General features: G+C 53.2%; 1 long non-coding RNA gene across 1 annotated transcript; it reads right to left on the bottom strand.

The window, feature by feature from the left end:
* Positions 1–705: 705 nt before the first annotated feature.
* Positions 706–8,347, bottom strand: LOC124978160 (uncharacterized). The gene is made up of 3 exons (XR_007107329.1): positions 8,227–8,347; positions 1,962–2,139; positions 706–1,100 (listed from the first exon to the last, which is right to left on the bottom strand). It is a non-coding gene; the product is annotated as an uncharacterized LOC124978160 (long non-coding RNA).
* Between the last annotated feature and the right edge of the window lie 517 nt (positions 8,348–8,864).

Genomic DNA, 8,864 nt, shown 5'->3' with positions numbered 1-8,864 from the left:
GCAGGGCTCTGGGGGACACTTTGCAGAGCCCACACCCACGGCCTGCAAGTTGCATCTGCAGATCATCCGCACAGTCTCGCTGATGGGCGGGTCCTCCACCACCCTCCCTGGTGAGCACAACCGAGGGGTGGCAGGGTCCAGGGAGGGCGCCACTGCAGCCTGTGGAAATCACCACATCTGTCCCCTGCTGCCTTGCAGCTGTCACTTCACCTCCGCAGGCCCCGTGGGTGGAGGGTCTATGCAGAGCCGAGGAAGTGCTCCCTGCCTCACCCCGGATAGCAGCTCGGCTGGGCCCTGTCTCTGGTCACTGTCACTGCTGCTGGAGAGACCTCTCTCCCGCTGGTGCTTGCCTCCAGCGCCCCCTCCTCAGCTGCCCACCTGGGGTCCCCTCCCTCTCCCCCTCCCCCGCAGACCAGGGAGGGTGGCGGGCAGGCTGGGAGCTGCTCACAGGCCGCCTCTCCCTTTGTGCGCACCTCCTGGTACGATTATTAAACGCAAATTACAAAAGACGTGACCTAAACGATCTTTATTTCTTCTTTCAACAAGTGTTGCCTGCAGGGCCCTCATTCCGAATTCCATTTCAATTATCTCGGCCATTTTAGACACAAAGCAGCCCGTGTTTGTAATTACCAGTGAGGAAGGAGGCAGAGAGGCAGCCCAGGACTCCAGCTCAGGGCGGCCACCTCTCCAGACCCAACTGGCACTTGCAGCCCTGAAAGACACTCAAAGCAAAAGACGGGACCTGCCCGGTGATGCCTGTGGGTGAGGTCAGACCCACAGGCCCGGGGGCACATTCCCTGAAAGGGGTTCCAGAGGCTCTGCTGGCAACGGAATGAACTGGACCAGCCTCACCCTCCGCTTCTCCAGGTGGCGGCAGCTCCCGTTCCAGGGTCGATGGGGAACAGGAGCACGGCACCCCCAATTCTATCACTTGCTCTGGGAGAAGGAGCCACCAATGTCCTCCGTTGGGGGGCCCAGCAGTAGGCGCTTCATGAAATGCGGGTGCACGCCTGTGGGTGGCTCCATGGCCCCCGGTCCCCCAGCGCGAGGCCATCCCATCTAGAGACTGCAGGTCACGGCTTGCTCCCAGCGTGCCCGGCCTGGTGCCACCCACATAGGACGAGAAAGGAGAAGCCCTGACTTTAGAGCCCAGGAGACTTGCCCTGGTCTCAGTCAGGGCAGATGACCTTGGGCAAGTCGTGTGACCTTGTTGAGCCTCCATCAGGGTCCCCATCTGTGAAAGAGGGCCAGTCATCGTACCTCTGCCCCACAGGGTTGTGGCGAGGCCTCTAAAGTGAATGTAGAACCTCGGCATGGCGCCTGGCATGCTCGCCATCGAAGCTGTAGCCCAATAAACCAAGACGCCGAGCTGCTCCAACCAAAGCCAAAATCTAAACATTTCAGCGGTCCCAGCCTGCCACCCTGCCCCTCCTGGACACCCAGGGCCCTGGGAAAGGCCTCAGGGCCAGCCCTGCCTCCACCCAGGGGCCTCGGAGACCAGGCCGGCCAGCAGGAGGGTCGATTTACAGCCACGCTTAGCCAGGGCCGGGCAAGTCATTTGTCAGGCGGAGCCTGGGCACCTTGTTCTACCTGTGTTGAGTGTGTTTTATTGGTGTTGAGCAGAGTGAGGCCAGAGCGGAGTCAGGGCTAGGAAACCCACTCAAGTGAAAAATGAGGAAAGCCAGATGGGATTGAGGCGAAGGCAAGGGGGGAGAGATGGCAGGGAAGAGGTGAAGGGTGGATTGTAAAACACAAGACGATGTGCGCAGCAGCCCTGGGGTTACTAGAGAGAGGGGTGCGAGGCTTCTGTGGCCCCGGGGCCCTATCACGCACCCTGTGAGCGGCCCCTGCATCTGCAACGGCAGGTCGGGGAGGAGCTGCCGGCTCCAGAACAGAGGAAGCCCTGAGCCTCCAGGCTATGGGGCCAAAGAAGAAGGTGTTAAACCAGAAAGCCAACTTACCCCTCGGCCCGGCCTCCCAGGTCTCCCCCTCAGTTTCCCCTTCCGGGTCACTGTGAGGAGGCTAAACTGGCCAGCTTGGAATTCCACGCCCTTCCCTGGGCATCCCTCAGCACAGATGGTTCAAGTCCCAAATCAGGAGATGAGATGAGACTGTGGTGAGGTGGATTTGGAGATCTCCCTGTGAGGACCAAGAAAAGAGAGAGAAGCTGAGGAAGAGAGAGAGGAAGAGGGGAGAGAGGCAGATAGATAGAGAGATAGACCCTGGGCTTTGTGCCTGCAACAAGCCAGGAAAGGTGCATTTTTAATTAAATTTATACAAAATGTGTCAGTTTTATCTCTAGGTTTCAAACCTGCCTCTTTTCTATCAAAGGGAAGTATTGATCTCCATTGCCCCGGAGCTACCTGACTGAATTAAACAGAATAAATAGAAGGAGGAGGACCGAAAGGGCTCAGAAACAACCGCAGAGAGGCAAAATCTAATGGCTCCACAGTCATTTGCTGCAATTAAAAAACAAAACCATTTAGAGGGCCTGTTAACACCTTGAAGTCAGAAAACTCTGGCTTCAAAAAAAAAAAAAGGCTCCAAACAGCTCCCAGGCAAAACATTTTAATTGCTATAAATCCTTCCATCTTTGGCTGGCACTTGGGTATCCATGCATTTTCCTGCACAAAAGTGTGTGCCTGTCCACAGCACCCCCTCCCCACACACACCAGGCTCAGCAATTTCTGGTCCTTTGTACTCTAAGCCCAACCAAGGCAGAGTCTCCCAGCCCCAAACACACACCCAGGCCTGGTGGGCGGGCTGCCTCACTCACCCGGCAAGTTATTGTATTGCTTTCTACCTCAGTTTCCTGGTCTATAAAGGGGGACAATAATGCACACTTCAGGGAAGTAATTTATCAGGGTCTTGTGCAATAAGGGGTAGTAGAAAGAACTAAATGTTTGCCCACAGATGACATCTGATTTTCTCTTCCTGAAGGTGGGGACTCTGGTGAAAGGCAGGCCCTGGTTCCCTTCCCTGGACTTCACCAGCAACTCCTCTGAGAATCTTACCAATTGAGTCCTATTTGAGGCCCTTCCCCCATAAGTCTCTGACTTATGAATCTTGGGCCCTATGACTTTCCATTTTGTCTCTTATAGAATTAGAATTGGATGTGCCAATCACTGAAGGAACTGCAGAGTGAGCGACAGGCTGCCAAGGTGATCGCCCATTCTTCTCATCTTTCAGCAGGGGTCAACTTGATGGCATTAGACTGGTACAGGTACATGGGACCCTGCTCAGAGAAGGGCCCCAACATTGATTTCATGGTCTGTGGTTCCTGTCTTGAAATTCTCAATCATTTTTGAATGAGGGGCCTCACATTTTCCCCACTAAGCTGGATCAGCCTGTTAACGTAGAGCTACTCAAAGTGTGGTCCTTACACCATTAGCAGTAGCACTGCTTGGGTGCTCATGAGGGATGCAGATTCCTGGTCTTTCCCCAGACAGACCTACTGCGTCAGAATCACTTGGGGCAGGCTCAGGAACCTGGGTCCTAGGGTGCTCCCCTGGGCCATCCTCAGGCTCATTGAAGTTTGAGTGGCATTACTGTTCAATAGGTACTCATCATCAACTACCCAGCTCCCAGCCCTCCGGACCCCAAATGGCCCTCCTGGAACTCGTCCTGTCCTTGTGCCCCTCTGGGGAGGTGGCGTGCACAGGCTGCAGGACCAGCCCTCCTCTGCCTATCAGGAGAGTGATCATTCCTCATCTCCACCTGGGCCACAGTGGCCGACCAGCCCTGCTTAATTAAACAGGGAAAAGATCAGGTCAGTGCCAGATAAGTGGGCAGGAGTAGGACAGACAGAAAGAATGGACAGCAGGGACCTGTCAGCACCCTGGCCTGTGTAGAGTGATTATTAATAATGATAAGCAGGAGAACGGGAATAATAAAGGACTAATGAACTGGCTCTGAAAGTGACAGGAGATGGAGTCTGATAGGAGGCTGAGCCCGGGTCCTGCTGTGCCGGGAGGTGTGGTGTGGGAGAGGCCAGAGGAGCAGGCTCGAATTGTGATGGAGGCTCCCCCAGGGCCCTCTGCTTCCAGGGGGCTGACTTGGCTAGGAGCTCAATTAACCTACGTTTGGTTCCTCCCCAAGACCCTGGGTCCTCACAGCTGGAACATTTTAAATGTATATTCCCAGGGCCGGTCACAGAGATTCTTGTTCCCCAGGTCTGGAGTGGAGCCAGGCACCTGCATCTTGTGAGCCTCCCCTGGAGGTTGTGAACTGAACCAATTTTAAACCAGGGAGGGTATTCAACCTGGAGTTGGGGCACCTTTCATGAAAGTCCACGAGGCCGCAGCTGCCAAAGGACAGACAGTAGCAAGGTGGGGCTGTGCCTTCCCCAGAAGCTCCACGAGCTGGACCGAGATGCCATCTGCATACAGAAAGGAAGTGTGCACCAGAATTGTCCTTGTCTGTCACACTCTGGTCACCAGGCATCAGTGCTGATGGGGGTTAGCATTGCCATCTCCTTCAACCAGTGGTCCCACACTCAAAGCGTCCCAGAAGCCAGAAGGCAGAGTCCTGACAGGGACTGGAGGAAACCACAGAGCCCCGTCCCCGTCCCGGCTCCTGCAGTCAGTGCTAGGAGGAAAGGTAGGCACAGCATCGCTAGGTCCTTCCAAGAAGCAGAGGTCCACTTGTTGTTTGTGGTTTGTTTGTTTTAGTTTGCTGGTTTGGTACCAGGGATTGAACCCAGGGGCACTTAACCACTGAACCACACCCCCGCCCTTTTTTAATATTTTATCTAGAAACAGGGTCTCGCTGAGTTGCTGAGGCTGGCTTTGAACTCACCATCCTCCTGCCTCAGCCTCCTGAGCTGCAGGGGTTAAGCGTGCGCCTCTGCAGCAGGTCCACTTGTTTTTACCGCAAGTCTGCCATTTGCAACCTCTTCCCCAAAGTCCCCAATGGGGTCAGAAGTTTGGGAAGGTGCTTGTTAAATGCATATTCTCAGGTCTTTCAGGGCCAGCAGGTTGGGGGCCTGGAAACCCGTATGTTTACTAAGCTGTGCAGGAGATTCTGACATAGGCAGTCCATGGCCAGGTGGCCCTCTCTGGGGCCCCTGTCTTGCAGGTGATGTGATTTTGCCTCTATGCTCTAGGAGAACACCTTAACCAGCCCACCTGAGGCGGGTCAGAAGGAAAACCTGTTGATCTTGGTTCAAAGGCAGACTCCCTATAACCAAGGCTCCCCTGGAGTCAATGGGCAGAGGCTGTGGACCACTGGTCACTAAGAGGAGTCTGGGGAGGGGCAGAACCCTGCTGCACCTCCCGCATCAGGAAGAGGAACTGAGCACCGGCAGGTACACAAAACAGGGGCAGACCCTGCTCACCTGTCACCTGCTTCATGAAGATGGACTGAGAAAGGCCTGGGGTTAAGTCTTATCTCTCTTCTCTAAAATGGGTATGATTATGGCACTGGCTTCACAATTAAGAACACTGAGTGGCTGTACAGAGAGCACTCAGTGCCTGATTCCAGAAGGAGCTGGGGGAACATTGGTGGTTACTGTGATTGCAGGTGAGTAACGTGAGCTAGGACACGTGGCTAATAAGGGCACCTAACGCCATGTCTAGCCACAGAGCTCTCCCATTTCTGCTCCATAATCAAACAAATGTGCAAAACGGATTCCAACTATGATTTTCTCTAAGACTAAATACGACACCAGTCCCCACCTCCAGATACAGGCTGGTCTAGTTTTTCAATTCGGGCCTCTCTGTCTCCATCATGTACCTTCTGCCCTGTGACCTCACCCTCCCACCCACCTCAGCCCCCACTGCCCCGGATCAAGCCATCCCTGAGAGCTGCCATTCCCTCTGCCATTTTCTTACCCTGAAGGTGACTTGGAAGGAGAAGAGTGGTCTGTCCTTTCTGGGGCTTGGGGCTTGACGGTCATCTGGCAGGAAGAATTTTGAGGCGAGCCAGATCTGGGTGGAGTATGTTCCCTCAGAGGAGGGTATGAGGAAAAGGAGCCCTAGTTCAAGAAAGGGGCCCAAACTGAATGACATCCACGAGGAAGGGTTCATGGGAGATAATATTGTGGAATAGCGAAAGTAGGGAATAGTGTGCACCATTAGAAGGAACAAGGATGAGAGTTTTGGAAAGTCCTGCAAGATGGGCTGTCACAGGGAAAAAGCAAGATGTGGACATACTTGCAAGAATGGTCCCCATCACAGTGAAACTGAGTTCTGGGTCCCGACTGGTATAGCCATGCGTACGTCAATGTGTGGAATATTCTGGAAGGATACCCGATCACCTTGGGAGGAAGGCTGTGCAATGGGTAAAGGCAAGGCAGAGTGAAAAGGGAATTCCATCATGTATAAATAAATTGTTTTAAATTTGGTGAATATGTACTAATTGTGTAAGTAAACATAATACCTTAAAATAGGATCCTATGACCTTAAAAGTGGTTGATGTTATTTGTTTTTGAAGGATGTAACATCAAAAACTTATATTTCTGCTCATCCCCAAGTCAAAAGTGTGATTTCAGAGCACAGGATGGCACAGCCTGCCCTCTCTGGGTAACGCCTTTTGAAACCATCTTGGGTGTTCCCAGTGCCCTGCGTCCTTCCTGACTCTGGTCAACAAGCTTGTGGCTTCCAGAAGAATGTCAAAAACAACTCCCAAATGCCCGTGTTTTACAACAAATTGGACCATCTGCTCTCCCAATAGTCAAATATGCTGAATTTTCTTTTTTAAACAGAATCATAGAAAATTACACTGACGGTAAAACTAATAAGCTAGCTGTGGAGGTGGCACCGCAGTGACTCCCGCCTCCAGACCTGGTGCTCAGGGACAGCAAAGAAATCATGGGACACCCAGTATCCCCACCCCCAGTCACCTACCTGAGATGGGCGGGCTGAGGGGGAGAGGGCTTTTTTGGCCTGGGTCACTGAGGTTTGATCTACATACAATAAACTCACCTTACTTAAGGCGTATGGTTTGATAGGTTTTTTTCAAATATAAAAAATGAACATGTAAACCAGCCCCACGATCGAGATAGGAAGCATTCCTTCCTTCCCCAAAGTCCCCACCCTTCCCAGCCCAACTGGATCTGTTTTGCTTCTGTTCTCTCATTAAAGAACTGAACTATTTCTTTTTATCCTGACTTAGTGGAGAACATCCTTAGGGATCCCATCAGAACAAGTGTGGCCTGTCACGAAACCCTCAGTATCTGCCCCTCTACCCACAGAAGGCACGAAACCCTGGCCTGCTGTGTCACAGAGGTGGCCTTGTTGGTTGGTCCCTGCTCAGGAAAGGTCTGGGTTATGCTGGTTAAACTTTCTCTCTTCTCCCACCTCTGCAGGTGATTCCCGATCCTGCTGGGTGGCAGGTGTCACTCTGGAAGTCCCTCCTTATCTCCTACAGGCCCTGGTGTAGGTGTGCCAGGTCACCCCAATTCTCTGCCTATACAGCTGCTAACAGAGGCTCCCCAAGTCCTACTTCAGTGAGAAAGGGTGGAGCTGTTTTCTCCTCCCGCTGAGACACCATGTTATTTTGCCAAATGCCTGTGGCGAGGTGTGGTTCCTCCTTTTCAGTCCTCTTGGTTACCTTAGATTCTGGCTGGGCACTCACCACTTTGGGGGAGAGGCCACTAGCTGTACCTGTAAGGGGCTATGCCCTCTCAACCCTGCCTGCCCGAGGCTCTGCCCCATTTTCCACAGGTACACCCAAGGCCCACTGTTTGGATCCTCTGGGAAAAAGACCCCGGATGGAGTTGGAGGCACAAGAGATTTATTGTCTGTGAGAGACAGAGGGGAGAGGAAGCAGGAGTAGTAGGAAAAGGCTTCAGGTGACCTTGAAGGTCTGGGATCTGACAAAAGGGCTTTGAAGAAGGAGTGGATAGCAAGCAAGCAAGGTCCTGGCCTCTCAGCAGGGAGCTCTGGTGGAGAGATTGTCCTGCACTGACCAGAAGTGGTGAACTTGTGTAGCTCTGCCATGTCTGGAAACTGGCTAGGTGCCACCTGGGAAGTACATGGTGCCACCTGGGTACCAGGGCAGACCCCAAAGCCACCACAGTTGGTGTGATGTCTGCTAGTCACACTCCTTGCATAGATCGCTCTTGAGTGGCGCTCCCGTGGGGGACTACCCCTCCTCCTGACCCACCCTGCAGCCTGGCTGGCCAGGGTTTGGGTATGTGCTCTGGCTATGCCCATTTTCATGATAGCACTGCAGCATGACTGAGGCCCTGGCACCACTACAGAAGGAAGAAAGCAACCTCCCTACCTTCCGGCCACTGCTGAGCTGGAGATTCTTCTGGAGGAGAAGGGCAGCTCCAGGGCAGAGTGTCTTTCAACAGTGCAGCAGAGGGCAAATGGCTGAGGGTCCAGTTATCGGCTCTGGAAATGTCCCGTGACTCTGCTTAACCTCTTGTCAGATCTATGCAGACCTAGGGCTAGGTGTCCTGGTAAGCTGGACCTCCTACAGAGCTCACACGATTTCACTTGTCCATCAGGCTAAAGTCCTGGTCAGTGACAAAGGGCGCTGGCCTGCAAATCTGGACTCCAGGTTCAGGAACACGACTCCGGTTGGGTGTCCTAAGGGAACAGAATCCTCAAGTCTGACGCCTGCAGCGGCCAGGCAGGAACGTACCCAGGGGTGGCTGCTGAATCACCTCTGCTTCCTGGAGCTGTTGTTCCAATGCTCAAGTCATTGCCACCGTGAGGACCACGGTCCCAGGGTGGACACATCTCCTGCTTCTCTAAGACAAGCTGAGAATCCAAGTTTTAATAAGAAACCTTTCTGTTTGAAATGCCAGCAGGTAAGTCAACAGTTATGAGTGTGTAAGTCACATGGAATATGTTCTGTGGGTCAGGGTAAGCCAGTGGTTCTCCAGTTCATGACCTTGGGGTTGGTGCTCACTT

Source organism: Sciurus carolinensis, chromosome 2 (assembly GCF_902686445.1).
Source record: "Sciurus carolinensis chromosome 2, mSciCar1.2, whole genome shotgun sequence".
Classification (NCBI taxonomy): Eukaryota; Metazoa; Chordata; class Mammalia; order Rodentia; family Sciuridae; genus Sciurus; species Sciurus carolinensis.
This window is presented reverse-complemented; position numbering and strand designations above follow the sequence as displayed.